Below are 19606 nucleotides of genomic sequence, written 5' to 3' on the forward strand. Positions count from 1 at the left end.
TTAACGGGAAGTTACTTAAATTTCAATTACACGATTCGTTCACAACGGCCGTGCGGACTGTCAACTCAAGCTAAATAAAACCGTTTAAAAACAAGCGAAATGTTTCTTTGTCAAGCCGCCTCGCGTGATGAACGCTTATAAATTTGTGAATATACTTATGGAAGCGAGTGTGTGCGCATATTAACGCTTGCATGTGATGAATACTTAGAAATGTATTCATACAACTACATTGGTGTCAACAAATTTAATCGAATCGTCATCAATATGGCTGCGTGACTGCCAATTTTCTTTTCAAGCTGTTTACACCTTACGATCAACTCCGCATTTCGTTTCACGTAGGACGGTTTTTGTTGTGCTCCCCCATTTTGATATCATTTCCACTCCCTTATTCGATATATACATATATAACAATATGTGCACAAATCGTTATAGTAGCGCGCTAAATCGATAGATTTGAATATGAATTTTATAAGAAAAGTTTGTATGTATTTGTAACTTTATATGCGTTGGGGTTTCTGCGCCTAAAAGCTGGCAAATATTGCTATTGGGAAAAAGTTCCAATACGGCGTACGTGCTGTGTATGATGAAAACACTTCTCTCTAAATTTGTATTGATTGACATAGGTGATAAACCCGCTTGTGAGTTGATATTGACAAGCAGGAAGAATATGAACAACATTTCGTTAAAGGCATCAATTTTAACACTCTTCCGTTATGTAGCGGTAAGCACGCATACTGCCAAATACTTCTACGTAGTTCCTTTACAACGATTAATATCTATTTTGGCGTTTTTGTCACTACATAGATATCTCATATGTAGGTGCTTTGCACACCATTGTGTGTGTATGTGTGTGTTGAAAACATCATTTTGACACATAAGTGCTTTTGAATTGATGTTCGCTTTTACTAAAGCATATCGTTGTTGTATTGCTTCGAGCAGCCGTCGACACATGTTTTTCTTTTCATATAAACGTAAAGGTAAGCTTACTTACATTTGGGACTACATTTCATATTCACACTACACATGTGAGGAGTGCAGAATATTTTCATCTGTTATGATATTTGTGTCAAATATTCGTCTACATGAATGATGAGTCGATGTGCTTCTAATACAGCTTTTATCAATATATTGAACTTCATAACAAATTTATAAATAGTGCTTCATAAGTTTCATTATATTCAAAAGGGAATTTTTATTTGTTCGCTGTTGCTTACATTTCAAATGAAAGGATATTCTTATACCCTTTACTTTCTATTTTTGTTCGAACATCAAAAGCAAATGGAACACTTTGTTTCGTTTCAAAATGTTATTGATATTGATAATAATTTGCCAGATATACAGCAGCGAGCACGAAAATAGCAGTGACCAGTTTTACCGCCATCGTCAATTAAATTTTATTTTTGGATTTTCGATAATTTAAGAAAAACTTTAAGAAAAATTTCGATATAATGTATGCAAACCAATCTCAAAAAGGTTTGCAAAAAAATGCGAGAAATCTTTAAAAAAATTCCGAACTTTATATTCAGATTTTTCTGAATTTTTTTTTAGTCTACTGTTTTGTAGCCCAGTTATTTTTAGTCTATCAAAGTACAAATTATAGGTCTCTCAAAATTTGTATTGATTTCTGACGGTTTTGCTTTGAAGAGCACATCAACCAGCCCGGCATCTGCACCTATCCCACTTAGGGAACGAACATTTCAGGTGCATGCACTCAAGTCATTATACTTTAAACGTTTGTGTATGTCATCATTGGTTAAGGGTTGTCTTCTTATCCGAGGGTTGGGACCTTATTTTTTTTCATTGGAGTGAGCTTTGGCGTGGCGGGTCCCTATCCCAGCACGCAACCCACTCAGCTGGGATGAAAATATTACTTGTACGTGTATATAGCGAGGCGCTTGATCCAAGATGGTCGCCTGCTTGCAGCCGCACCTTATGTTAGACAGTCGCTGCCGCTGAAAATCCCCCGCTTGCCCTTAAACCGAGTATGTCGGAGTGGTCCTATTAAGGTGGCAGACACACTATAGCAAACAACAATATTATATATTAAATAATTTATACCTCATTTATTGGCAATTTAATACCGCAAAAAAAAATTTAAAGCTGCGTCCGGTTCCGAGAAACGGGAGTGTCTGCTAGCTTAAGACTCAAGCCAGCAGACACTTCGTGAAAACACGACCTACGACTTCCGAACGACTTGGATAATTGATATTACATTTATTGGCAATTTAGTACCGCAAAAAAAATTTAAAGCTGCGTCCGGTTCCGAGAAACGGGAGTGTCTGCTAGCTTAAGACTCAAGCCAGCAGACACTTCGTGAAAACACGACCTACGACTTCCGAACGACTTGGATAATTGATATTACATTTATTGGCAATTTAGTACCGCAAAAAAAAATTTAAAGCTGCGTCCGGTTCCGAGAAACGGGAGTGTCTGCTAGCTTAAGACTCAAGCCAGCAGACACTTCGTGAAAACACGACCTACGACTTCCGAACGACTTGGATAATTGATATTACATTTATTGGCAATTTAGTACCGCAAAAAAAAATTTAAAGCTGCGTCCGGTTCCGAGAAACGGGAGTGTCTGCTAGCTTAAGACTCAAGCCAGCAGACACTTCGTGAAAACACGACCTACGACTTCCGAACGACTTGGATAATTGATATTACATTTATTGGCAATTTAGTACCGCAAAAAAAAATTTAAAGCTGCGTCCGGTTCCGAGAAACGAGAGTGTCTGCTAGCTTAAGACTCAAGCCAGCAGACACTTCGTGAAAACACGACCTACGACTTCCGAACGACTTGGATAATTGATATTACATTTATTGGCAATTTAGTACCGCAAAAAAAAATTTAAAGCTGCGTCCGGTTCCGAGAAACGGGAGTGTCTGCTAGCTTAAGACTCAAGCCAGCAGACACTTCGTGAAAACACGACCTACGACTTCCGAACGACTTGGATAATTGATATTACATTTATTGGCAATTTAGTACCGCAAAAAAAAATTTAAAGCTGCGTCCGGTTCCGAGAAACGGGAGTGTCTGCTAGCTTAAGACTCAAGCCAGCAGACACTTCGTGAAAACACGACCTACGACTTCCGAACGACTTGGATAATTGATATTACATTTATTGGCAATTTAGTACCGCAAAAAAAAATTTAAAGCTGCGTCCGGTTCCGAGAAACGGGAGTGTCTGCTAGCTTAAGACTCAAGCCAGCAGACACTTCGTGAAAACACGACCTACGACTTCCGAACGACTTGGATAATTGATATTACATTTATTGGCAATTTAGTACCGCAAAAAAAAATTTAAAGCTGCGTCCGGTTCCGAGAAACGGGAGTGTCTGCTAGCTTAAGACTCAAGCCAGCAGACACTTCGTGAAAACACGACCTACGACTTCCAAACGACTTGGATAATTGATATTACATTTATTGGCAATTTAGTACCGCAAACAAAAATTTAAAGCTGCGTCCGGTTCCGAGAAACGGGAGTGTCTGCTAGCTTAAGACTCAAGCCAGCAGACACTTCGTGAAAACACGACCTACGACTTCCGAACGACTTGGATAATTGATATTACATTTATTGGCAATTTAGTACCGCAAAAAAAAAATTTAAAGCTGCGTCCGGTTCCGAGAAACGGGAGTGTCTGCTAGCTTAAGACTCAAGCCAGCAGACACTTCGTGAAAACACGACCTACGACTTCCGAACGACTTGGATAATTGATATTACATTTATTGGCAATTTAGTACCGCAAAAAAAAATTTAAAGCTGCGTCCGGTTCCGAGAAACGGGAGTGTCTGCTAGCTTAAGACTCAAGCCAGCAGACACTTCGTGAAAACACGACCTACGACTTCCGAACGACTTGGATAATTGATATTACATTTATTGGCAATTTAGTACCGCAAAAAAAAATTTAAAGCTGCGTCCGGTTCCGAGAAACGGGAGTGTCTGCTAGCTTAAGACTCAAGCCAGCAGACACTTCGTGAAAACACGACCTACGACTTCCGAACGACTTGGATAATTGATATTACATTTATTGGCAATTTAGTACCGCAAAAAAAAATTTAAAGCTGCGTCCGGTTCCGAGAAACGGGAGTGTCTGCTAGCTTAAGACTCAAGCCAGCAGACACTTCGTGAAAACACGACCTACGACTTCCGAACGACTTGCATAATTTATATTACATTTATTGGCAATTTAATACCGCAAAAAAAATTTAAAGCTGCGTCCGGTTCCGAGAAACGGGAGTGTCTGCTAGCTTAAGACTCAAGCCAGCAGACACTTCTTGACAACACGACGTACAGCTCCCTAATGACTACAATAATTTATACTTTATTGATTGCCTAAATGTTTCGTTGTCCTGAAAAATATTTTCACTATACCAAAAGGAAAAATTTAATTTTATATTTTGCCGACCCTAATAAATATAAATTATAACTTTCGAAAATCAGTGAGTTGCATGTTACTGATTACTGAAAACTTAGCAACACTTAACTTGACTTAGAAGTCTGTTGAATTTTGATTTTCTATGTAAGTTCTAAGTGACGTTTACATTTTGAGATGCCATTTATTTGTTTCCATTTCATTTTGACATACAGATTGACACTTATTGATTATGATGCCAGAGTGTATGCGCTAAGTGGAGTATAATCGGTGCTAAATTGCCAAGTTTACGCCAAGTCAAGTCTATGCTAAGTATCAGTAATGTGCCCTTAAGTCTGAAGCCAGCAGACGCTTCGCGAAAACACGTATGAACATACATGCATACATACATATGTACACATGTACAATGTTCATGTTACCGCGCATACAATGAATTAAGTAATGCGTAAATTTAGTTGCATCAATATGTTGATTGTTTTTGTGTTGATGATGGTCGCAACTATAACGGTTTATGAAATACATGTCGGTCTTCTTTCTTTCGAAAATCAGAGAAAAGTTTGTGCATATTTCGTATTTGTATTTTCCCGCTGCGCGCAGGATTTCTGATAACGGGTACATATGTGCTTTAGGGTGTGCCGAGAAAAATAACTTTTCAATTTCCATCCTCTCAAATATTTCTATTTTATTAAAAAAAAAAACCCTCACCAAAGATGGGTCCTATAACTCCACTCTACAGGGTACGATATTTTTATTTTATTTTCCCATTCCGTTAACATGGGAACAACTATTTTTTGTCCAAACTTGAATTTACTCAACTTTTTTCGTAAATCTTTTATGTGCCGTTTTGCCTAGTTTTGAGGTCTTGTACAGGTTAAAAAAAAATAAATGTAAGGCGCGATAACCTCCGAAGAGATCTAAGGCCGAGCTTCTCTTCCAATTTGCGTCGTGCTCCTCTTGATTTTTCCCTAAAAATTGGCCGGACGGGACCTACATGTTTTATGCCGACTCCGAACGGCATCTGCAAGGCAGATGAGTTTTCACTGAGAGCTTTTCATGGCAGAAATACAATCGGAGCGCTTGCCAGACACTGCCGAGGGGCGACCCCGCTTAGAAAAATTTTCTTCTAATTGAAAAATCTTATTTCTAAAATTTTGATGTTGCTTTGTCCGGGAGTTGAACCCAGGGCATACGGTGTGATAGGCGGAGCACGCTACCATCACACCACGGTGGCCGCCAAAAAGTTTTTATGATTTTTTTCTAATCATATCATTTGAAAAAACCCTTAATGTATTTCAACCTTAATTACGAGTTTATGTTATTATTATATTGTTTTAGTTATGGCTATGTGAATTTATGCTTTATCATTTCAATACACTTTTTAAGTGTGAAATAACTGTTTACACAATTTCGTCAAAGAACACAACTTCAAATGGCCACGACTTTTGGACAAAAATCGTAATTAAGATCTCAATATATTAAAGAGTGTTTATAAATGATATGATTAGAGAAAAAAATCATACAAATTGTTTGAAGCCTGTACAAGACCTTAAAACCCGGCGGGAAATCCATTTTTCGGGTACCACTTAGGGTGGAGTAATAGGACCAAACTTTGGTGAGGGTTTTATTTTTACATCAAATTGAAACATTTCAGAGGATAGAATTTGGACAAAATTTTTTTTCGAACCACCCTAATATGAACTTTTTCATATGTACCCATTAGCGCAGAAATCCTGCGCGCATGCCATTTGAAACATATCGAAATACAAACTTTTCTCTGATTTTCGAAAAATAGTAGAGCGAGATGTATTTTAGAAACCGTTATAGTAGCAAACATATCAGTTTGTGCTAACACATACACAATCAACATATTCATGCAACTCAATTTACTCATTACTCAAATCATTTGTAGTAAGTATGCTCGCTACCTTGAATGTATGTTCCAGCGTTGCCACTCGCGCAATTTTTTTTGTTCCTAAAGTGTATCATTCCTGAAAAAATGTATCAATTCGTTTTAATAGATTGATACATACTTTTTGAGTCATTTCGTCTGAATTTTATATAATGTGTGAAACAAAATTCTGAAATTAATAATATTTAAAACAAAAAATCACCGCACTATTTTGGCTAAACGGATCACACAACTGAATTTTATAAAATTTTACCAACGCTCAGTTTTAAATAAATGTCGCTGTTATAAAGGTTTTTCTATTTAACATATCGAAACGCGTTTATTTAAACGGAATTATTGTTTATACGTTTTTTAACAAACACTACTTATTTTAAACAAAACTAATCCCAACAAAATAATTATGTAGAAGAAATACGGTTTATCTATATATATAATATAGATATAAAGGAAAAAATAAATATCATTCTAAAATTTGATTTACTCTAAAACTGCATATTCAAACATTTTTTAGAAATCTTACTGATAATTTGTAGTTCCCATGACAGGGACAGAGCTTCAATCTTCCAAAATAAAATGTATACATTTTAGATTTTTTGTATATTTGTATCCACTCATTAAAAATGTATTCAAATGTATACAATTGTATCCAAATGTCAACCCTGGCAGGCACATTGTACATATCTGTTTTCATATGTATCTACCCTAGTGCGTACATATGAAAACAGATATGTACAATGTGCCTGCGATCTCATGCTATTAGAAAATATTGTTTAGGACAACGAAAAATTTAGCCTGTTAAAATTGCATGGGGAAACTAGGTTATTTTATATTATTGCCACTTACCTAATTCATGGCCAAGCATACCGAGAGATATTGAGAGTTTGAAAAGGACAACGTGCCAAACAAAAGTAACACCTTAAAAATTTTTGACAAAAAAATTCTATGCAAAAATTTTGAAAGCAATAGTTCTTGTTTGGAACATCGATATTTAAATATTTCTAACCCAGCTCAATGAGTTCAAAGGGCGGAACAAAGTATCAAATATACAACCATACCAAAAACACAATAAAATAACAAAATTTAATAATAACTTGTAAAATATTAATTTTACAAAAATAATTAATATAAATTATAATTTATTATTAGAAATTATTAAATTCTATTTTCGAAAAGGAAATTTTTTATATTATTACATGAGGTATCTAAACGTGTACACTATACTGGGTCGATTTATTAACCGATAGCGCGACATCGTTTTTCGATAGGATTTGGGCTCAGGAAAACAAAGTTCCACTACACATGCCCAAAAATAATAATTTTCGAGCCTGTGAAAATTATAATTTTTTTTTACTTTTTTTCGACTTTGATTTTTAAGTTTTTTTTCATGACCTACTAAAAAATCTTCATTTGATGTAAAATTTTCATTTCCGACCAAAAAATGTCCGCTAAAAAAAATATTCTTTTTTTTTCAAAAACTGTTATCGACAACGTTTAGCGGATATTTTTGGGTAGGACAGGGTATACATATGAAAATTTTTTTAGTAGGTCATGAAAAAAAACCTTAAAAATCAAAGTCGAAAAAAGTCAAAAAAATTACATTTCGCGGGCTCGAAAATTATTTCTTTGGGTATGCGTAGTGGAACTTTTTTTCCTGAGCCCAAATACTATCGAAAAATCGATGGCCCGATATCGGTTAACTTTCGTCCATACAAATCGACCCACCCTAGTGTACACATATATTTTCTTACGAAGGTTTTGAAATGTGCTTGTGAATGAAAATAAAATTTATAAAATAACTAAAGGAGTAGAAATTATTTTTTTATTTGTATCCTATTGTCCTTTGTACTACAACAATGATTGCATATATATATATATATATATATATATATATGTATGTTGTTGTTGTTAAGTTGACCATGCATACATACATACGTACATATGTATATACATACATATGTAGGCACGCGTTAGCTGTATACAATTAATGCCACCTATTGCTTGCTGTAAGTAAATGTAGGCAAGCTGGTCGTAGTAACGTGAGAAATTAGTTAATATTTTTTGAACTAACAAAATAAAATAAAAAGGGGAATAAAGTATGTAATATTTGTTTAAAAAGTATAACTTTTATTTACTATTTCGATTTTATAAAATAATAATTTTATTATTTATTTACTATTTCGATTTTATAAAATAAAATCTTTCTTTAACGCAGTTATAAAGTAAATGTCGTTACCTTCAAAATAAAACAAAAACGACGAGTGGAACCAAATATATAGCATTTTGAATGTGGGCAAGTTTGCTTAACCATGGAATCTGAATACATCCAGATCTTTGAAATAAACTTTTTTTGAAGGAAGTCTTGATATACATATGTATTTAGGTATTGACTTAAATTGTGAAAAGATTCCAGGAAATCTGGTATCTTTTAACCTTCCTATACCCGCGCGTTGGTCTGTGAGACCAACAAAACGCTTTTACGTAAATACTCTTTTTTCCAGCAACCCTAGAAATTTGAATTTTCTGTTAGCTGCCGCTTTTTTTACAGGCTTTGTTTTAGTGTTTGTGCGAGACGGGCATACTGGTGTATTTGATAATAATTGGTCTGTGAGACCGGCACGGGTATATGTGTAACTTTTTGTGCAGGTAAAATTTTTTTGTGTTTTTTCTTCATTGCTGTGCATTTTAAGCTATTGCATAGATTTTATCGTGGGCTTGGCGACTAAATCAAAAAAAACCGTAACGGATATTTGTCAAAAAAGGTTCGAAAAGTTTCGAAAAAGTTTCGGTGTTAGCAAGAAGATGATTACATAAAATTGGATCTATTTATGCGAATATTGGTTGTTGTCTTTGGTGTACATTTATCTTCACTACTGCGCTGTAGATGGCACTGGTAACCGCCAGATGCCAGATGACCTGCACGCTAGATGATGCACACCAACACACACACACACACGCTGTACAGAATTGCCTTTGTTGCTGTTGAACTTAGTACAGTAATTACGTACATAGTTGTTCCCTTTGATTTTAAGTTATTGCATAAATTTTATCACGGGCTTTGAGCGTGGCGACTGAATCAAAAAAAATCGTAACTGATATATGTACATAAAATCATCGAATAACATCTGTTAATAACAGCAAAAGTTTCGGTGTTAGCAACAGGCTGATCACATAAAATTTGATCTATTTATGCGAATATTGGTTGTTGTCTTTGGTGTACATCTATCTTCACTACTGCGCCGTAGATGGCACTGGTAACCGCCAGATGCCAGATGACCTGCACACTAGATTTAATCAATAAAAGTAAAAAATTTGTTTTCTTATCGGTCACCACGCTTAAAAAGTGTAACTTGAATTAATATCAAAGACAAAACTTGAATTAATATCAAAGAAAACAAAATGTTGCATAAATATTATAATTGCATAAGTGATAATATGCAATAGCTTTACCGTGGCAGTCCCCGAGTGCCACACGTCCTTTTTTTATTATTTTGAAGGTACCTGTAATTATCAAAATGAATCAAGAGCAAATCAAACTACTTTTGGAGGAAGAAATTTCGAGTTCTGAATATAAGGATGAAAATGACAGCCAGGTTGAAGATTTGTTTGGAACATGCTATTATGGTATGTTCTAACTGTTACTGTAGGGTGAAGAAGCTTTTTTCTTACCGCGGAAAAAATTCGAAACAGGGACTGAGCTGTGCTCTAAATTAAAATAAAAATAGCACGATAAAACTACGCCTCTTGGTGGTTCACTGTAGACTAGTTTATTCAATATAAAGAGAAATGTAGTTTAGTTCTAGTTATATAACAATAGCTGTGTTTTTTTTACTTCTATATACGTTTACGCTTAAACTTTATATGGACTGCTAAGCGACAAACTTTAAATACACCTCTGAAATTGATGCGCATAAAATTTGTCCTAAATTTCAATACGCATTATACTCAAATGTAACTGAAATATGTGTCTTTGTTTCACCCTCTACACTAATTCTATGTATTCTATGTGTGTCCACAATTCATCGCAACCGATTCAGCTATATATACCCTATGGCCATCAGAGGGTTGTGTCTCCGCTTTTCGGTACACCATGTGATGTTATGTTAGTTATTTAACCACTGCCGCTAGATGGGTCTCCTAAGCATTATCTAAGAAAAGATAGGCGTTTTTTCACGCGCAAACGAAACGTATACGCGAGTATAAAAAAACACGGCTATTGTTTCGGTGTAGCTGCATATGTAGGTATACATACATGCGTTTGTTAGAATTAGTCTAGAGGGTGAAACAAAAACACATATTTCAGTTACATCTGAGTATAATGTGTATTGAAATTTAATAGGACAAATTTTATGCGCAGCAATTTCGCGTAAACGTACATACATATATAGAACTAAAAAAAACACAGCTATTAATTATGTGGGTACACACATGTCTGTTTGTATTATGAGTTCATGCTCTAATATTGAAATGTCAATGCGACAGTTATGTACATTATTAAATGGTAAGGTAATGATTGAATTTAAAGTAAATGCATTTGCATTGCTCCTGCCTACGACAACATGCAGCGTGTGAAAAATTCCTAGTTATACATCAAGCAGAACATGTGTGTAAGTGGAAGGAAGATAATAATCTTTTTCATAGTTTTCAATCAATTTTTGTAAAATTGGAAATTATTACCACTACCACCCAACTTAAAATGTTGATGAAAACAAAAGTTTAGTGCATTGTGCTCTAATTAAATGTTGCGATATGAATTAAAAAAATACTTACTTCTTGATACACTTTTTCACGCTCGCGATTTAAAGAAATGTCGACTAAATTCGTATAAAAATAACACAAAATTCACTCTATTAATAAATAATATTTTATCACATTTATTTAGAACGCACAACTTTTTGAATCTATTTCTTATTTGCAACTGAAGAAATTCCTCAGAGCAACCTCTTTAGTTAACAAATCGCGAAACAATAAAACATCGAATTCGGCAACAAAGAAGTTGAAACCATCAAAAAATTGTACTAAATGATAATTACATACAAAAATATGCATACCCCACGCGTACCCGTTAGCGCAGGAGTCCTGCGCGCATGCCATTTGAAGCTTATCGAAATACAAACTTTTCTCTGATTTTCGAAAGAAAGAAGAGCGAGATGCATTTTATAAACCGTTATAGTAGCAAACGTTTCCTTTTTTGTTAACATATTTATGCAACTAAATTTACGCATTACTTAAATCATTTGTAGTAAGCACATCATGTTTTCATTTGGGACCAAAATTCATCCAAAAAGGACCAAATCTCAAAAAAGGGTCAAATTTTTCTTTTAGTTTATTGTTATACAAACAATTCGTCAATTTACTAGAGTGTTGTTTCGTTGTGAAATATAAAAAATTTAAGATTTTTCCTTGGTTTCCTACAAAAAATAGATACCATCAGCTGAGTTTAAATTATTAAATAGAAAAGAAATATTAAAAGTATACAAATACTACGTTAATTATTTAGGTATAACATTTCCACATTTCTAGGATAAGCCTATGTCTTTCACCAAATTTAATGACAATGTGCTTGCCCAAGGATCCAACACATCTCTTTTTAATGCCTAGCCTAAATTATCTCGTTGGTGAAATGTCATTGTTCTGTTACATTTTGTTGACTGAGCAATTTTTATATTAAGAATTACATTGAAGTAAATTGAAAATTATATGTGAGTTAACGAGTGTGTGGCAAATTTTGTGAGCAGTATTTTGAATTTTTCCCTCAGTGAAAAGGAAAGGAAAGTACCAAAATCGTGGCTACTTTCTAAAAAGGACCAAAATTTAAAAAAGGAACCAACGGACCAAATTGTCAACAGTAGTCTAGCAAGTATGCGCGCTAACATGTATGTATGTTCAGTTGTGAACACGAAATAGCAGTGAAATTCTAAATGGTATGATTTTCACATTATAGCTGTGTTTTTATACATACATATGCACTCAAGCATTATATGGACTGCTTAAGGTGTAATTTTATCTATTATGAAATTTTTGCGCCTAAAATTAGTACTCCAAATTGCGGTATGCATTATACTCAGTTGCAACTGAAATGTGTCTCTCCGTTTTATCTCTGCGTCATTCTCCACTTCTATGACCGAAAAAGGGTGTGTGTCCACTATTAATTGTAACCGATTCAGCTATAGGTTATACACTATGACCAACAGAGGTGCGTGCCTCCGCTATTCAGAACAACCCGTTTTGTAGCAAGTTATTTACCACTGCTGCGAGTCTTCAATAATTGCCGCTAGATGGACCTCCTAAACATTATCTAAGCGTTTTTTTAACCACAAATGTAGATGTGTATGAAGAGTAAAGAAGAGCAAGATGTATTTCATAATTTATGTTCTTTAGGATGGGCCAGATATAAAAAGTAAAATTTTTTCTTTTGGTATAGTAAAAATGTTGTTGAGAACAACGAAAAAGATGGTCCTTAAAAATTGCAGCTTTTAATTTTTATGTTAAGAAGTGCCTCATCGCGATTTTAGTTTCTCCATACAAAATTATATGGGAAGGTTTTGATTTTTTATTTGAAGTGTACCTGCGCTGGGTCTTTAATGATGAGCAATACCCATTCGTATAAAAAAGTTTGAGTTTCAAGCAGCTGAGAAGCCGTGTTGATTTTAAAAAAAAAATGTTAAGACTAACTTACGCACTTTTGCCATATATTCCAGGAGAATAATAGAGTTTTCTTTTCTGAAATAAAAGTTTTCCTAAGTAAATGGTAAAGCCTTAATAGAGTTACTCCTACCCCAGAAAATTTGCAACATTTATAGTGCATGCAAAGAACATAAATGGCTACCCCGTGTATTAGCTGATTTTCAAAAACGCACACAGAATTATTTCCTTCATTTAAATTTTCGTCGCTAAAAATTTGTGAAGTTATGAAAATAAATTGCCACGATCAGGTGGTTTAGCAGGGTTGTTCTGCCACACCGCCATTTTTTGCAGGGTAAAAGTGTAACGCTTTTGCGTTGCGAGCCTGCAACAATTACACAAAAGAACGAAATACCCCGTAAAGGCGTTACCTGCTTTTTAGAATAGAACAAAATATATTTACAACTCTTGCGCCGCGTACAAAAATCATAACACTTTTTCCAGAAAAGAAAACGCTATAAGACCGGATCATTAAGTAAACGTCATTAAAGCGTAGGTACACATCGAATAAAAATTCCCCATGTAATTTGTAAGAGAAAACTAGATTCGCATGATGCACCTCTTAACATTAAAATTAAAACCTGCAATTTTGACAGGCTAAATTTTTCGTTGTCCTAAACAATATTTTCTAATAGCATGAGATCGCAGGAGATCGACCCTAGTGCGTAAATATGAAAACAGATATGTACAATGTGCATGCCAGGGTTGCCATTTGGATACAATTGTATACATTTGAATACATTTTTAATGAGTGGATACAAATATACAAAAAATCTAAAATGTATACATTTTATTTTGGAAGATTGAAGCTCTGTCCCTGTCATGGGAACTACAAATTATCAGTAAGATTTCTAAAAAATGTTTGAGTATGCAGTTTTAGAGTAAATCAAATTTTAGAATGATATTTATTTTTTCCTTTATATCTATATTATATATATAGATAAACCGTATTTCTTCTACATAATTATTTTGTTGGTATTAGTTTTGTTTAAAATAAGTAGTGTTTGTTAAAAAACGTATAAACAATAATTCCGTTTAAATAAACGCGTTTCGATATGTTAAATAGAAAAACCTTTATAACAGCGACATTTATTTAAAACTGAGCGTTGGTAAAATTTTATAAAATTCAGTTGTGTGATCCGTTTAGCCAAAATAGTGCGGTGATGTTTTGTTTTAAATATTATTAATTTCAGAATTTTGTTTCACACATTATATAAAATTCAGACGAAATGACTCAAAAAGTATGTATCAATCTATTAAAACGAATTGATACATTTTTTCAGGAATGATACACTTTAGGAACAAAAAAAATTGCGCGAGTGGCAACGCTGGAACATACATTCAAGGTAGTGAGCATACTTACTACAAATGATTTGAGTAATGAGTAAATTTAGTTGCATGAATATGTTGATTGTGTATGTGTTAGCACAAACTGATATGTTTGCTACTATAACGGTTTCTAAAATACATCTCGCTCTACTATTTTTCGAAAATCAGAGAAAAGTTTGTATTTCGATATGTTTCAAATGGCATGCGCGCAGGATTTCTGCGCTAATGGGTACATATGAAAAAGTTCATATTAGGGTGGTTCGAAAAAAAATTTTGTCCAAATTCTATCCTCTGAAATGTTTCAATTTGATGTAAAAATAAAACCCTCACCAAAGTTTGGTCCTATTACTCCACCCTAAGTGGTACCCGAAAAACGGATTTCCCGCCGGGCTTTAAGGTCTTGTACAGGCTTCAAACAATTTGTATGATTTTTTTCTCTAATCATATCATTTATAAACACTCTTTAATATATTGAGATCTTAATTACGATTTTTGTCCAAAAGTCGTGGCCATTTGAAGTTGTGTTCTTTGACGAAATTGTGTAAACAGTTATTTCACACTTAAAAAGTGTATTGAAATGATAAAGCATAAATTCACATAGCCATAACTAAAACAATATAATAATAACATAAACTCGTAATTAAGGTTGAAATACATTAAGGGTTTTTTCAAATGATATGATTAGAAAAAAATCATAAAAACTTTTTGGCGGCCACCGTGGTGTGATGGTAGCGTGCTCCGCCTATCACACCGTATGCCCTGGGTTCAACTCCCGGACAAAGCAACATCAAAATTTTAGAAATAAGATTTTTCAATTAGAAGACAATTTTTCTAAGCGGGGTCGCCCCTCGGCAGTGTCTGGCAAGCGCTCCGATTGTATTTCTGCCATGAAAAGCTCTCAGTGAAAACTCATCTGCCTTGCAGATGCCGTTCGGAGTCGGCATAAAACATGTAGGTCCCGTCCGGCCAATTTTTAGGGAAAAATCAAGAGGAGCACGACGCAAATTGGAAGAGAAGCTCGGCCTTAGATCTCTTCGGAGGTTATCGCGCCTTACATTTATTTTTTTTTAACCTGTACAAGACCTCAAAACTAGGCAAAACGGCACATAAAAGATTTTCGAAAAAAGTTGAGTAAATTCAAGTTTGGACAAAAAATAGTTGTTCCCATGTTAACGAAATGGGAAAATAAAATAAAAATATCGTACCCTGTAGAGTGGAGTTATAGGACCCATCTTTGGTGAGGGTTTTTTTTTTAATAAAATAGAAATATTTGAGAGGATGGAAATTGAAAAGTTATTTTTCTCGGCACACCCTAAAGCACATATGTACCCGTTATCAGAAATCCTGCGCGCAGCGGGAAAATACAAATACGAAATATGCACAAACTTTTCTCTGATTTTCGAAAGAAAGAAGACCGACATGTATTTCATAAACCGTTATAGTTGCGACCATCATCAACACAAAAACAATCAACATATTGATGCAACTAAATATACGCATTACTTAATTCATTGTATGCGCGGTAACATGAACATTGTACATGTGTACATATGTATGTATGCATGTATGTTCATACGTGTTTTCGCGAAGCGTCTGCTGGCTTCAGACTTAAGGGCACATTACTGATACTTAGCATAGACTTGACTTGGCGTAAACTTGGCAATTTAGCACCGATTATACTCCACTTAGCGCATACACTCTGGCATCATAATCAATAAGTGTCAATCTGTATGTCAAAATGAAATGGAAACAAATAAATGGCATCTCAAAATGTAAACGTCACTTAGAACTTACATAGAAAATCAAAATTCAACAGACTTCTAAGTCAAGTTAAGTGTTGCTAAGTTTTCAGTAATCAGTAACATGCAACTCACTGATTTTCGAAAGTTATAATTTATATTTATTAGGGTCGGCAAAATATAAAATTAAATTTTTCCTTTTGGTATAGTGAAAATATTTTTCAGGACAACGAAACATTTAGGCAATCAATAAGGTATAAATTATTGTAGTCGTTAGGGAGCTGTACGTCGTGTTGTCAAGAAGTGTCTGCTGGCTTGAGTCTTAAGCTAGCAGACACTCCGGTTTCTCGGAACCGGACGCAGCTTTAAATTTTTTTTGCGGTATTAAATTGCCAATAAATGTAATATAAATTATGCAAGTCGTTCGGAAGTCGTAGGTCGTGTTTTCACGAAGTGTCTGCTGGCTTGAGTCTTAAGCTAGCAGACACTCCCGTTTCTCGGAACCGGACGCAGCTTTAAATTTTTTTTTGCAGTACTAAATTGCCAATAAATGTAATATCAATTATCCAAGTCGTTCGGAAGTCGTAGGTCGTGTTTTCACGAAGTGTCTGCTGGCTTGAGTCTTAAGCTAGCAGACACTCCCGTTTCTCGGAACCGGACGCAGCTTTAAATTTTTTTTTGCGGTACTAAATTGCCAATAAATGTAATATCAATTATCCAAGTCGTTCGGAAGTCGTAGGTCGTGTTTTCACGAAGTGTCTGCTGGCTTGAGTCTTAAGCTAGCAGACACTCCCGTTTCTCGGAACCGGACGCAGCTTTAAATTTTTTTTTACGGTACTAAATTGCCAATAAATGTAATATCAATTATCCAAGTCGTTCGGAAGTCGTAGGTCGTGTTTTCACGAAGTGTCTGCTGGCTTGAGTCTTAAGCTAGCAGACACTCCCGTTTCTCGGAACCGGATGCAGCTTTAAATTTTTTTTTGCAGTACTAAATTGCCAATAAATGTAATATCAATTATCCAAGTCGTTCGGAAGTCGTAGGTCGTGTTTTCACGAAGTGTCTGCTGGCTTGAGTCTTAAGCTAGCAGACACTCCCGTTTCTCGGAACCGGACGCAGCTTTAAATTTTTTTTTGCGGTACTAAATTGCCAATAAATGTAATATCAATTATCCAAGTCGTTCGGAAGTCGTAGGTCGTGTTTTCACGAAATGCCTGCTGGCTTGAGTCTTAAGCTAGCAGACACTCCCGTTTCTCCGAACCGGACGCAGCTTTAAATTTTTTTTTGCGGTACTAAATTGCCAATAAATGTAATATCAATTATCCAAGTCGCTCGGAAGTCGTAGGTCGTGTTTTCACGAAGTATCTGCTGGCTTGAGTCTTAAGCTAGCAGACACTCCCGTTTCTCGGAACCGGACGCAGCTTTAAATTTTTTTTTGCGGTACTAAATTGCCAATAAATGTAATATCAATTATCCAAGTCGTTCGGAAGTCGTAGGTCGTGTTTTCACGAAGTGTCTGCTGGCTTGAGTCTTAAGCTAGCAGACACTCCCGTTTCTCGGAACCGGACGCAGCTTTAAATTTTTTTTTGCGGTACTAAATTGCCAATAAATGTAATATCAATTATCCAAGTCGTTCGGAAGTCGTAGGTCGTGTTTTCACGAAGTGTCTGCTGGCTTGAGTCTTAAGCTAGCAGACACTCCCGTTTCTCGGAACCGGACGCAGCTTTAAATTTTTTTTGCGGTACTAAATTGCCAATAAATGTAATATCAATTATCCAAGTCGTTCGGAAGTCGTAGGTCGTGTTTTCACGAAGTGTCTGCTGGCTTGAGTCTTAAGCTAGCAGACACTCCCGTTTCTCGGAACCGGACGCAGCTTTAAATTTTTTTTTGCGGTATTAAATTGCCAATAAATGAGGTATAAATTATTTAATATATAATATTGTTGTTTGCTATAGTGTGTCTGCCACCTTAATAGGACCTCGGAGTGTCTTAGCCAGGTTGTCGCCTTCCCAAATAAGCTCACCACCAAATGGATGTTAGTGTGCTACTTTAACGGCTTCCAACCACACGGTATTTTTTTCTTAAATTATCGTAAATTAAATGAGAAAAATTTAACAAATGAAATTTGATAAAAACTGTTACTGCCCTTTTCGTTTTCGCTTTTGTACATCCAGTACGCTTCGCAACTTGCACTTTGGGGAACTAGCCCGACTAGTGCGTGAAAGATTTTATGAATCTTCTCGTTCACTTAACTACTCTTAACAGCCTCGCTTCGAACTATATGTATGTACACGAATTCATTCACTTGTTCAATTTTTTTGGCTATAGTCGAAGATAGAACTTATCTCCGTTATTTATTTCTTCTTCGACTATAAAAACGATTTCTATTTTGGGTTTGATTTAGGTTGCGTTTGCGGTTTCAGTTCCGGTATTTGGCCAATAAGGCGTCGGTCTAATTTGGAATTATTTCCAATTTACTTTGATTTCATTCTTTGCGCGGTGCCACAGTTATTTTTATAACATATTTCAACTCTAGTTCTGATCAGTGTTTTCTGTTTTGTCGAATAAGCTTTAATGATATTTTCAATCTACGTTAACTCCAAATCGGCCATTTCAACGTAGCCTTATCCCGGTTTTGCTTCTATTTCCGGATGATGTTGGGTTCAGTTTTGACATGGGTTCCTCTTTAGTGATGGTTCGGTACGATCGCTATTTTGACTATATTCTACTTCCACTCTTATCTCAATTTCGGCTGCGGTTCTAAATCGGGTGCAGTGTCGGTAACGGTTTGGCGAGTTAGGTTCTTTTTATTTTTGGTTACGTTCTTAGTTTCGTTACCCTTATTATTACGTTTTCGATTCCGAACACAGATAAAGTTTCATTTTAGTATCGGTTCCAGTTCGATAAGACTTCTTTTCCTGATTTACCGTCTCGCTTTTGTTTTGATTCTAGTTATGGCTGCGGTTCAGTTTCACAATAAGTGCTAGTTTGGTTTGATTTTATTTTCGAATAGTTTCGGATTCTATTTAGGATTGACGCCATGGTTTCGATACCGGTAGTTATTAAGTTTTGGTTCAATATGCTGTCGGTTCTAGCTCCGGTTTGGGTTTCACTTACAATTAGTTTCAGTTCGATTGGGTTTCGATTTCCACTTAAGTTTTATTTACGGTTTCGGTATAAGTTCTAATTCGAGTTGAGTTCCAGTTCTAGTTAGATGTAGCTCGACTTTAGTTATGGTTCCACTTCGGTTTCGGTTCTAGTATCCATTCGTTTTTGACTTCGGTATAATTTTTGTTCCAATTCTGTTTCGTTTTTGCTTTTTGTTCCAGTTCATTTTCGGCTCGAGTTCCGTATTGTTTTGGTAACATTTCTAGTGCTATTCTGTTCGTTCACGTATGGAATTTGTTAAGGCGTTTCCACTGCTGAGTGAATACGACCTATCTCAATAAAAAAAATTATATGTCACTACCCTTGTGGGTACTGCATTGATTTCCTAACAAATGCTCACATCCTCCAACGCAGCCTTTGCTGTTTACATAAGCTCATATGATTGACTACACATGGTTGTAAAGTTGA

General features: G+C 35.3%; 1 protein-coding gene across 6 annotated transcripts in view; it reads left to right on the top strand.

The window, feature by feature from the left end:
- The window catches only part of pum (pumilio), a 631542-nt gene that overhangs the window by 334231 nt on the left and 277705 nt on the right, over nt 1-19606 (top strand). The gene's annotated exons all lie outside the window — the stretch shown is intronic.

Source organism: Eurosta solidaginis, chromosome 1 (assembly GCF_040869045.1).
Source record: "Eurosta solidaginis isolate ZX-2024a chromosome 1, ASM4086904v1, whole genome shotgun sequence".
Taxonomy (NCBI): domain Eukaryota; kingdom Metazoa; phylum Arthropoda; class Insecta; order Diptera; family Tephritidae; genus Eurosta; species Eurosta solidaginis.